The 12,866-nt window shown below is 34.7% G+C and overlaps 1 protein-coding gene across 1 annotated transcript in view; it reads right to left on the bottom strand.

The window, feature by feature from the left end:
• The window catches only part of LOC145293952 (ras-related protein Rab-5A-like), a 166,997-nt gene that overhangs the window by 134,840 nt on the left and 19,291 nt on the right, over positions 1–12,866 (bottom strand). The gene's annotated exons all lie outside the window — the stretch shown is intronic.

The raw sequence follows: 12,866 nt of genomic DNA, 5'->3' as shown, positions 1-12,866 counted from the left end.
TGCGATTCCCCCGGAACATGCCCTCATTTATGGGGTAATATATAAATAGCTTTTTCTCTCAATCATTAGAGCAGTTCCATTTAAAGTTATTCTTGTGTATACAATCACCTTATATGCAGTCATTTCATTTAATAAGACACATGGCAGCTATTAATGGTTTATTAGTGGAACTAAAAAAAAATCTGCTCTTAGATCAGTGGCAAATATACCCACGAAGAATCCACAGTATTTGGACTGGTTCAAAGTATATAAAATAAGATGAAAGAATTTAACAAAGCTTTCTTTAATGAAACAAGTTAAAACCATATGTGTTACTCTATTCAGTGTAATTTATTTGTAAGAAAATATCGAAATGTTTTTCAGATTCATATCGCAAAATTATTGAGCTACAAAGGCAACAGTGGGTAGGTCAGTTAAGTTGAAATGAGGAGAAAACAAAAACAGTCTGTACATCGTTTTCTTCTATGGAAGAAATTGATGTCTGTCTTAGGGACACACGGATAAGATTTTACTGCTCCTTTACATATATATATATATATATATATATATATATATATACTAGCATGGGTGCCCGGCGTTGTCCGAGTGTTTGGAGGTGCATGTTGAGCAAAAAAATAAAATAAAATGAAATAAAAAACAAATAAAAAGTGGTAGTAGGAAGGCAGGCTCGAACCCGCACCGTGAAGGAGAAAAAGAATGGGGGAAAAACGTAACGTCTTTGCTGTTACGACCACCGCCAAACCAGAAGTGACGTAGGCTTAAATTAAAGTTAGAGAATCGAAAAGAGGGGATGACTTTCGACAATATCGGCGAAAAAAGCGACCCCTCCCTGTAGAAAAGTGCCCAGTTGAAGGTGAAGAAATTAATGTTTTTAGTCAATTTTTCGATATTTGTCGCCTGAAAGGTCGAGCTTAAAAACGATACTGATCTTGTGAAAATTCATTGCCTCTGTCGAAAGTTTTAGGCAGACATGCAAACATACATACATTTATATATTGGTAGCTCAAATTTTCGACCCAAACCGATTAAAAAGCTTGCCCTATCTCTGAATACCCTTTATGTAAAATTTCAAATGTTTAGACCAAAAATTGTCTGAGTAATTTAGTAGAGACCGTGCGGTCAATTTTTTAAAACTTTGACCCCTATACATTTGTTTTGGGCTCAAATCAAGTTATTAAGTTAGATCCATGTCAATGGAACCCATATCTAAAATTTCAAGTGTTTAGACCCAAAATTGGCGAAGGAGTTTGGTAGAGTTCTCAAAGGTCAAATCGTTGAACTTTGACCCCTTAACATCCAAATTTCTGGCCGAAAACCGATTACAAAGATTTTCCCAAATCTCAGTACCCTGTACATCAAATTTCGAGTCTGTAGACTGAAAATTGACAGAGATATTGTGCAGGGAAATGTACACAAACAGACAGACACACACACAGACACACAGACACTTTCATACCCGGCGTTGCTTGGTATTAAATGCAACGTTAAATTCCTTAACAAAAAACAAAACAAAACAAAAAAAAAACGGAAAAAAAACAGACATGTGAATGCGAGTATTGTTTTTCTAAACAGTTCACTTCTCTATATTTTTTTAATTGGAATTCATTATTGAGATTAGTATTATTTATTAATTCATTTATTGCGAACTATTATTCTCATCTTCATTAATTGTTGTTTCACGACGTTTCGCCCAACTATTCCTCTGGCCTTCGTCAGGTGGTAACCACGACGGGATAGATAAATAAATTAATAAATAATGCTCACCTCAATAATGAATTCCAATTAAACAAAAATATATATACCATTCGGTACGGAACCGACCATGGAAGATCAGATAATAAATAAACGTGGATTTATAAGACCAAAAAATCCAACCTTGATCGCACTTCAGAGCCCGTGGCACAGTTGATAGAGACATTGAATCTCTATGGTTTCAGGTGAAAATTGTCTAAAAGATAGCGGTTTCAATCCTACCCAAAGCCGGCCAGAGGCTTACTTGGCCAAATCGTGGCGAGACGACAACAACTATGGATGGCAGTAATTGCTGAGAATGCAGTTAGGAGATTCGGAGTTCCTATCCCGGCACAGTTACCACCTGATGAAGGCCAGAGGAATAGTTGGCCGAAACGTCATGAAACAACAACTAAGGATAATAGTCCGCAATAAATAAATTAGTTCACTTCTCGTAAGTAAAAAAAAAATAAAATAAAATAAACATAGCCTACATTGCAACTGTATTCTCAAATCCATAATGATCAGTTAATTAGTTTAGGAGTGAATACTACACGGAGAAATATATAAACTTATACAAATATCTAACTGTCCTTGAATCCAACTCAGTTTTTTTTTTTTTTTGTCTTCAAATGAACTCCCATGTAGAAACTGTCTTCGGCTCTTAAAACAGTGAACATCTTCAGATTTGAGAGGGTTCGATTAACCACCACACTTTAACAATTAAAAAAAAAAAAAAAAAAGACGTTCAGCATTCCCACCCCCGATAAGCTGAATTTTTACATATATTTTTTGTAAATGAAACGTCAAACCATTGGGGATAATGTTTAGTAGGTTTTACCCACAGAGTGAATGTGGTATTTTGGTGATTAAAAGTAGAGAATAGACAAAGAACGGCAGCCAAAACCAATCCTATCCCACTCCATCCAATTTCGGCTTTGTGCCATATCTTCCTTCATAAAGAATTTACTATACAGTGACCCTCTCTTTTTTTTTGGGGGGGGGGTTAAAGATAAAAAATATATCATTTACTTGAAACGTAAATAAGTTTTTCTGTGCCAATTGTAATAGATTAAAAAGATTAATAAAAGAACATTGGTGGCATGTATTGGTTGTTTGGAGTAAGTTGTTTAAAATAATGTTTTCCTTATGTTTTTTAAGGAATTTATCTGATGAGTAAGCCACTAAAAAATGCGACAAAGGCATAATTTTGTTGACTTGTTAGTTGCAATTAATAATTTCCTTTTGAAATATAGTAAGCTACCAACTGGGGAGACCTGATGGTTTGAAAAGAATCGACCATACGTGTCTGTTTATAATATACAGACACGTATGTTCGTTTTTTTTTTTTTAATGAAAATGCATGAAACAAGTTATTTCTTTAACTTTGTAATTTTGTTTTGTTTGTTGTTGAGCTTTGGCAGAGCTTGGCATTCTACTACGTGGCATTCTAATTATACTTATCTTTTGTAATCTTGAAATGTTGTCAACACATCAAGTTTACATTTGCATTGTTAGTATCGTTTACCATTTCGTTGCACGATATTACAAGCGGAAAGGCGACCGGTGAAAAAAGTCATAATCTGAGTCACTCCGTATCGTTGTAACTTATGAAAAAGGCTTACATTGTCATATCAATCCAGGTGACCATGTCATGGCCTAAGAGATTTTTCTTCTTTTGTATGTATGTATGTATGTATGTATGTATGTATGTATGTATGTATGCCTAAAACTTGACAGAGGCGACAGATTTTCACAAGATTGGTATCGTTTTGAATCGACCCTTCGGACGACAAATATCGAAAGGTGACTTTGCAACTGGTTTCAAATCCTTCATCTGGCAATAATTATTATTTCCTACAATGAAGATTGCAAAAACATGAAACAGTATAGGTAAAATTATAACTATTTAAAATATAGGATGGCACATTTCTTTTTAAATAAATATCGTTATAGATTCGAATATTAAAATTTGAAACTTAATACCAAAAACGATGATGCTTTTTTAATAAACATTTGAACATGAAGCTTTCGACAATGCAGTTTTTGTCAAGCGACTTTTTTTTTTTATTATTATTATTTAAAAATATAAAAGCATATATTGACATGGACTCGACTGAATTCAAAGCTTGCTTCATATTTTTAGAGGTAAATAATATTTTAAAAAAACAAACAAAAAAAAAACAACTTCTTTTTGGCTTTCTTAAATTTCAAATTTTAACTATATATACTAGCAAGGAGATCCAAAGTTGCCCGGGATTGAATGCTTTTGACTAAAGTTAACGTATTATTGTCAGAAATTCTACAATTACAGCATGCCTCCCACTGTCTTTGCTTTCGACCAATCAATGGTGGATTGATTTACCGTGGAGCGATTCGCTTTGGCGTTTTTTTTTTTTTTTGTTGTTTTTTTTTTTTGCATGCGTTCTTTATTAGTTCCAGAAAGCAGTCGAGAAGACATCTACGGAACTCACTCTCTGCATATAAGGCATTTGGACGCCTCTAACCTTCGTCTCCTTGAGACTTTAATTTTAAGTCTAAATGATTAGGCTTAAGTTATTATGTGTCTTTCAGAGACTTTATGGTCTGAATTGTCGCCCTGTCATTAAGGACTTTTCCTTCAAATGAACATTAATTATGAACTTCTGTAATGTCGACTCAAGACGAGAACTGAATCCTTTCATCAGAAGGCATCATACCAACCCCCTTCAAACGGCTGTAACCACCTATCTTTAAAGAGATCACTCTGTATCCAGTTCCTGTTGAAGATAAGACTATCACTTTTCGATGTTGTTAACAGCTCTATTTCAGAGGCAAAACGGGTATTCCTTTTTTTGCAACGAGGAACTAATAAAATTTGTATTGAATTTTAAGGTGAGCCTTTGTGGTACTTTTTATTTTTGCCACTGTCTTGTAGTTAAAACGCGTGTGAGAATGATATCTCATTATACAGCCTAACATCACAAGTGAATTTGAGAAGCTTTATTACTGCACAAGCAGAAGGACCTGGCATATAACAAAATAACAGCAGGCTCTTTGATAAGACAGAGGCGCGTTCAAAATGAATGTTTCTGCTTAGAGCATAACTGAATTATGATACTTGTCTTCTGTCAACAAATTGTTTTTAATGCTTTTGGAAAAAGAGAAATTCCCCCCATCAAAATTTATTGATAAACATTGGGGAGGGGGGATTCTTCAGCAAAGAGATGCGAGATTAAACGCATGAACAGTTGTGCTGATGATGGTGAGGAGGAGATATGGTCTACAGAAAAAAAACAAAAACAAACTTCATGGACAATAGAAAAAAAATTCCTCATAAATAGAATAGACAAAATTCGATAATTTACTACTTTTTCGTCGATTATCATTTACAATGGAATTTGCTTAAGCATTATTTCCAAACAGCTTATTTTGTATTAAAATCGTGTCATTTTTATCAGAAAAAAGAAAAAACTCAACACACATTAAGAAATACTGATTACTATCATAATAAAAACCGTGAAACATGGCAACTCTTGTCTCCTTCAACAAAATGACCTAAGGAGCAGATAACTACTTAGTGCAAGCTTAACAAAACTGTCAAAGTGGCATTCACCCTGGGTGGGTTGAACCAACTTTCTCTAGCGAAAGAAGTTTCTAGGGAATTTCAGATTCACAAGCAATCTCTAGTCATATGTATATCTCAGTCAGGGGAGATGATGTTTGATTTTTGCAGTTCTTGCAGAGCACCTGGTGTAACCAAATGATCACCCATCTGGCCAGGCTCGACATTGCTTAACTACAGTGATATAACGAGAACCAGTGTGTCAATGTGATTATGCCATAAATACAAGCTTCACAATATATAACTGACATTTGTCCAATAGTTTTTTTGTTTTGTTTTGTATCTACAGGTATTGTGTTTCATGCTCATGCAATCAGTGCAGGAAGTGATAATTATTGTTGCTCGGGGGGGACTAAGCCTTAGCTAACAAACCCAACCTTGGCTTTATGAGCTAGCGTCCTTCCCCTAAGTACTTATGAAGTCGTGTAAGCAAAATGTCATTGTCAGTGGCTATGAGAGTATTTCAACAAACGAAGTTGGGATTATACATTAATACAAGTTTTCTTAATAGGGCTCAACTTCAATCTGTCTCATATATATATATATATATACACACACACTTTTATAAATTGTGTTTTTTGCATATTGATATTTACATTAAAACATTTTTCTATTTATTTAAAAAGAAAATACAACTTTCTAATATGTGGGTTGTGTCACAGTTACTATATCTCAGTGGTCGTGTAATTGCATTCACTAGCAAAAGATTTAGCTAATTTGCATATTCTTTTAAACAGTCATTTTAATTAATTCCCTATTAGTTTTTACAGTTTTCTGATGGGATATGTGTAATTATATTAATGCAAATATTCTACATGATTTATACTTGTGTAAAAAGGTTATAGTAAACACAAAACTTTCTATAGAAATTTATGTACACATATATTTGTTTAAAAAATTTTGCTCACCAAACTCCTATATTAGTTTTTGGCCCACAGATATGAAACTTCATATATCAGGTATTTGAACCCATGCGAAAGTTTATATTTGAGTCTTAGCCCAGGAAAATCGGTATAAAGTGTGAAAAAAAAAAAAAAATTTAAAGGAAATTTACCAGGTGAAGATCGAACGCCGACATTATGAATATGCATGCATAACGTAATAGCTATTGGTTCATGAATTAATATTTAGTCTTGCAGCAAACATGTCTTCATAGCTCAGTCATTAACAGCAGAGGCAAAAACAAATCATAAGCTAAATGTTTTGGTTTCGATTCTCGGTGGTGGTGCACGAGAATTTTTTTTTTTTTTTTTTTTTTTTACTATAAATCATTACTATATATTGGATCCAATATAATATATTAAATATGAAATCTGCATTAATCAAAATATATTTAAGCATATTTTATGATCAAGCAATGCCGGGCGCCCTGCTAGTATACGCAACATTATGTTTGGTTAAAGAGAAGTGAAATAAAGTTCATTTATTCTTCCCCCACTGGCAGACCAGCAATCTAACGCTCTGCTCCAATGTGTATAGAAACTGGTTATAGTTGTGAGCACTCGACTCACAAGTTTTCCTTAGGTATAATATGATGTTGGTACACTGAATCAAAATTGGTGTATTTATTCTGAAAGAGTTTAACATTTAAAGATTTCGCCATCACTCTCAAAATGCGGCTAGGGATATTTATTCTGGACCAACAAAGAAGACCACACCTGTAATGATCCGGTTCCTGTTGATTTTGTGGTGGAAGTTAAGTTCTGTGTAGTTCTAAGAAGTCCACCCTCCAAGGCTTTGCTTTCTGTCTTTGAGAAGGGGTTAGTTTATTGCTAATCGCCTGAGGCGTCCTAACCAGGGAATGCCGACGGGACTGCCCAGGCACTTTTTTCAGGCCAGAGTGCCCCTCCTCTGGGGCGCTGACCTCTCAAATCCTACTTTCCGATCCTGGTGTCACAGTTCTTGCAGTGAGAGAGAACTAAATACCCTGATACTGGGCCTGATTGATGGTAGGCTTATATGACTGAATGAATAATGATTTTTGAGGAATATGGGAGTGAAGAGTGCAGTTAGAAACAAATTGTCTCCCCATCCTCAAATTAATGTACGTTTCTATGAAAACTGACCTGTGTGCTAAGCTACTTTCTCACGGTCTAACGAGTATGATAGACCCAGTTTCTTTGGTAACTGACAGGTAATAGTTAAATTTGTATCTTTTTCTCCGCCATTGAACATTACAGGAAGTTGTAAATGTTGCTAACAAATATATATATATATATATATATATATATATATATTACTTTTGAAGTAAAATTTTACAATTTTTGTATTCAAATATAAATAATGCAAAGTTCATTTATATAGTTTTATAGTGCAAAACTACAGCCATAAATATTAAGTTTTTATGCTAATCTCAATAAAGGTTCACTTTTATTTACTACACAAACGTACAATTGTTTGTTTTAATATATATTAGTGATGGGACGATTCCAATATTTTTCTCCAATTCCGATACAATTACCAATTCCGTACTAAATTACTGATTCCAATTCTTTATAAATCGCTAAAAATTCCATTATAAAGTTGTTAGTTTTCCCAATTATCGTAAAAATACACGTTAAATGTGCAGATATTTTCTAAAACGTAAAAGTAATACTTGCAGAGGATAATCTTTAGATTAGTTTTACTATTAGTTTAAAATCAATATTTATTATTTCATCGTTACAATCAATATTTATTATTTCATCGTTACAATCAATATTTATTATTTCATCGTTACAATCAATATTTATTATTTCATCGTTACAATCAATATTTATTATTTCATCGTTACAATCAATATTTATTATTTCATCGTTACAATCAATATTTATTATTTTATCGTTACAATCAATATTTATTATTTCATCGTTACAATCAGCAGTGGAAGATTTTACTTTAAACAAAATCAAATAAAAAACAATTGAAAGAATTATTTCAGATTCCATCAAAAGTTCCAATTTTTCAGATTCCTGATTCCAATTAATCGTCCCAACACTAATATACATATGTTAGCTGTGGTAATTTAGTATATTAATAACTATACCTTTGTTTTGTAATATACAAGCAAATATAAGAGCAAGCAAACCAAAAAACTTGTAGTGGGACAGCACTACCGTCAAAAAGAAAAGTAAGACGCCTCCTTCTCTCCGCTAGTCTGTGGGGAAACACTTGGGCATGGTCGAGAACCCACTCAGCCCCCTTTCCCCAAATCAGGGTAATGGGAGTTCATGGAAAACAGGTGACTGATGCAATACAGAAGAAAAACAGAAATAATCCTGTTCATGGTTTCGTATTCTATTGTGCTGAGTAGGTACAATGGCTAGGACAATCTCCCAGAACGGGCACTGCTCGGACAGAAAGAAACTGCAACCTACTGTATGTACACCTGCAGATAAAGCTATGGTAATAAATCAGACATTATTTGAGAAACAGTGTGAATAGGGTTCTGAATCAGAACACCTCGCTCAGTAAAGATTACCATGATGGACACCAAATTACTCTCCAACAACCGGCCAAGAACAATGGGGAAGATCGTGGGTAGAAGAAGCAGAGGATGACAGCGAGAAACATGTCAACAGACTCAACCCCTGGGGCAACATCAAAAATGATGAGCAACAATGAATTCATGAATGCCTCAGGGAAGAGAAATGGATGGAGAGCAATCGCCGTCAATGCCTAGACCAGGCAGGACACCACTTGAATTAATGAATGTTTAGTAATAGTTTGAAACAAAAGAATTGTAGGGAACATCTATAATACAAATCTCACCTGTCTGTTTAAATGTATGCATATAATTTGCATGTCTGCCTAAAACTTTCAACAGAGGCAACAGATTTTCACAAGATCGGTATAGTTTTGAAGCTCGACCCTTCAGACGACAAATATTGAAAAATTGGCTAAAAACATTGATTCCCCCTCAACTGGGCACTTTTCTACCAGGAAGGTCGATTTTTTTGTGTCGACATTTTTGCAAGTCATTGTATCGATTGGAATGACTTTTCTAATTTCAACATTCCGAACTTCCGGTTGCATCATGGTGTAGGGGTAAGACGTCAGGGTTTCTTTCACTTTCTTTTCCGCACTCGCGTCACAGGTTCGAGCCTGCCTGCCTGCTTACTACCACTTTTTTTCTCCATACACACCTCCAAACACCCGGGCAAAGCCAGGCACACAGGCTAGTTTTTTTTTTATATATACAAACAATGTTATGAGAAAGAAAACTGAATGTTTGTGCATTATTTGTAATCTGAAAACACCTTTGGAAAGTATTTTCTATTAATCATATAATTGTTGATAGGCAATAAGTTAAAGAATGATTACACATTAATGACAGAGCAATAATCACTCCTACTCATTATGAAATTAGTAAAAAAGCAGTTGATCAGATAAAGTATTTAATTTGAACGAAACATTTTTTATAGACATATCAATAATTACACTAAATAAAGAATTTTATAGCTTCTGTTTATGAAGTTATACTGGTTAATCAAATCGGGAGGGGGATCCCACTATATATGACGTGTTGAGAGGGACTCACATTCCACAGATCGTTACAGTTTCTTGGTTCTTTAAATAATAAGAGTGCTGAATTATGCAATACTCAAGAAACGTCTAAAAATTCAATAGGTAAGAAACTTTGAGAAAGAAAAAGAGAAAAACAAAAGAAAAATAAGATAAAAGAAAAACAGAAAACAGGGAGAAGAAAAATAGAAAAGTCAAGTATAAAAAAAAAAAAAAAACATGTTCAGACTACCTCTAATAAAGATATAAAGAAAAGAAAATATAAATGCCAGTATTCCACCTCGCTTTACTTAAAGGTTAATATTTCAGCAATTCAACAAGTCCATATTCGAAATTCTATACAAAAGATCTAACTCCAGAATTCAAAGTCGGTTTTATAATACCTGGCTTCCCATCTCTGATTTTATCTCAAGAAAAAATGCTGCTCTTTGTTTTATTTTTCTCAAAAGGTTTTTTTTTTTTTTCAAGAATTTTTGAAAACACTGGTCGCATCATTCTACTGCTTCAGAAAGAATCTCACTCCCGACGCAATCCCCTACCTGTATAAATACTAAATATGTTCTAAAATAGAGGTCTGCCGGCACATTTGGGGAAGAGTTGCTCAGAGTACTCTTTCTTGCCTTGTCAGGGTTCCAAACTGGCTTAAAAACATAGATGTTCTTTTCTGTTCCATACAACCTCTTTCTCACAAAAGAGAGGTTGAGTTTATCTCTGCTCTATCGTCCTTTTCATGGTAAGTGCACGACTGAGCTTCAATATATGATCTTCTCCCTAAGACTTTCACAATATTCATCTAGCTACGACCACTGTCAACAACTCCCCCCACTATCTGTGCCTAAATCTAAATGCAAACTTTAGGAACAAAGTTTCTTTTCTAGAATTGCCCTCTTTGTGAAACGGTACCAAGAGCCTGCTTTTCAGCTAACTACAACTCGATCGTTTTGAAGTCCAATGTCAAATCCTTGTTGAGCCGCCCCGTCAAATAACCAAATTCTACACAATTTTCACCACTAGTGATCACTATGCTGTTGTCTCACTGACCACTTTACACTAATTAACTCTTGTCCTCGAGTAATGTTCAGGCCTTGATAAGTGGTGACTCCCTTGAAAAAAAAAAAAAATTGACAACTAATCAGTACGTCTCCCCTCCACCCACTTTCCCCCCAGTATTTAAATGATCATTAAAACCGTGAATAGATTATTCATAGACAATTGCATTGAAAATTGCTTTGTTTACAGCTAAGAGTAGAAATAACCAAGTAAACAGAAAAGAATGCAATTCGTGCTCAGTTTCACTAATTAACATTGAATAAAAGTGTCAGACGTTTACATCAAGTAAAAATAGAACTCATATTATTGCTTTATGGAACGCAAACATTTTTATATAAAATAAAATGTCAGACATCCATCAAACTTGCGTATTGTTTAAGGTATGTCTGACGAAACATGACACCAGCAGTGAATAGAACACATTCCATTGATAGAATACAATAAGTGTAGATATCAGATCATTCCGAAAGTCTCAAGCTGCTTTTTTTTTCTTTCTTTTTTTTTTTAAAGACAAGGCATGAAGCTACTTGATGTAAGGAGCTAAAAGAACTACTTCAAGGTCAAAAACTTGACCATGATAAGTGTTGGATATATATAACTTCTGATCTAGAAAACAGCAATTCTTCCCTCTTTGTCAGAAACAGCGCTCCTGGAATGCGAGTAGTAAAGGAAGCTTAACTCCTTTAAGGATAAAATAAAAGTTGTTCATAGTTATATCAGTTACATGATGGATCTATTTTTTGTCAATGTAGGTGCAGTATCATGCTTTAGATTAAGTTGCAGTTTGACTTTGCACACACAAGCCTAAGCCGTTAACTGTGTGCGTGTTATGATACATCTGAACAGAAGCAAGACTAATATGCGTAGACATATCTTGGTACCAGCCAAAAAGGGCAATTCAAGATCAGTTCCAATTTTGATCACCTCTGGACACGATGTCCTGTGTTCACCTTTTCACTATAAACAGACCTGCTAGAATAGAACTCCAGGATTCAGCATTCATTTATCAACAAATGCTTGGCAATCTATATAGAATTTCAAAAGAAAGATTCCAGAGTTTAACAAGATACACCTAGAGAAAGACAAAGGATACCTCCTATAGTTGCAGCTGCACGTGTAATTGTGAGGCAAGTGTTGTGCAATCCCAACCAAACCTCTTCTGAATTGGCACTGTCCAAGTCCAGTGGCAAGGAGAAGCCTAGGATGACTGGAAACAATGCTGAGATAAGCAGAGAGTACATACAGCACCTGGAAGTTCCAAATGGTCACCCATTTAGTACTGACCAGGTTCAACATTGCTTAACTTCGTGATCCAGCGGGGAACTGGTGTGTCACTGTGATTATGCCATACTGTGTGAAAATAACCCTCAAGATAATAATAGTAGCCCGAATAATCCAAATTATCAATCTCCATTGAAAAAAAATCCAGAAACACATGGAGAGAAATTTAAATTACTTGCAAAATTAGATGTAAAACTGGGATAGCCTTGCAATGATAGGATTTCAAGAAACTCTTCATGAATAGAAACTAGGAGCAAAGTGTAGTATCTGCTCAGATATTAACTCGAAACTTTCTGTCCTGTCACAGGCAGTATGCCTTCCGCCAAGTCATCACATGCAAATTGGCAAAAATTCAGAGATGCTAGAAATAATTGTAAGAGTGAAATCACCAGGAAACACATGGAGTCGCAGAAATTTCATGATTTTTGGAAAATTTATAGTAGTATAATGAATCAACAATTTTCTCCACTATCCAACAATCATGAGATTGTTTGCATGGCAACTGATTCACACCCAACAAACCACTTCCTCACAAATTTTCCTTTGCAAACAGAAGACACACTTTATTTGAAAGTCACCCTCTCTAGTGCGCCAGATCTTCCTGCTATACTAATAAAGAAATGCTCTGCTGAAGTAGCTCCTGTTCTCAAAACTCTGCAATAAATGCCTTATCGAATCTTGCTTCTCTGATTGCTGG

This window comes from Euprymna scolopes, chromosome 15, assembly GCF_053919585.1.
Source record: "Euprymna scolopes isolate OS-2025 chromosome 15, ASM5391958v1, whole genome shotgun sequence".
NCBI lineage: Eukaryota > Metazoa > Mollusca > Cephalopoda > Sepiida > Sepiolidae > Euprymna > Euprymna scolopes.
The sequence above is the reverse complement of the archived record's forward strand: the minus strand, read 5'-3'. Positions and strand labels throughout refer to the sequence as shown.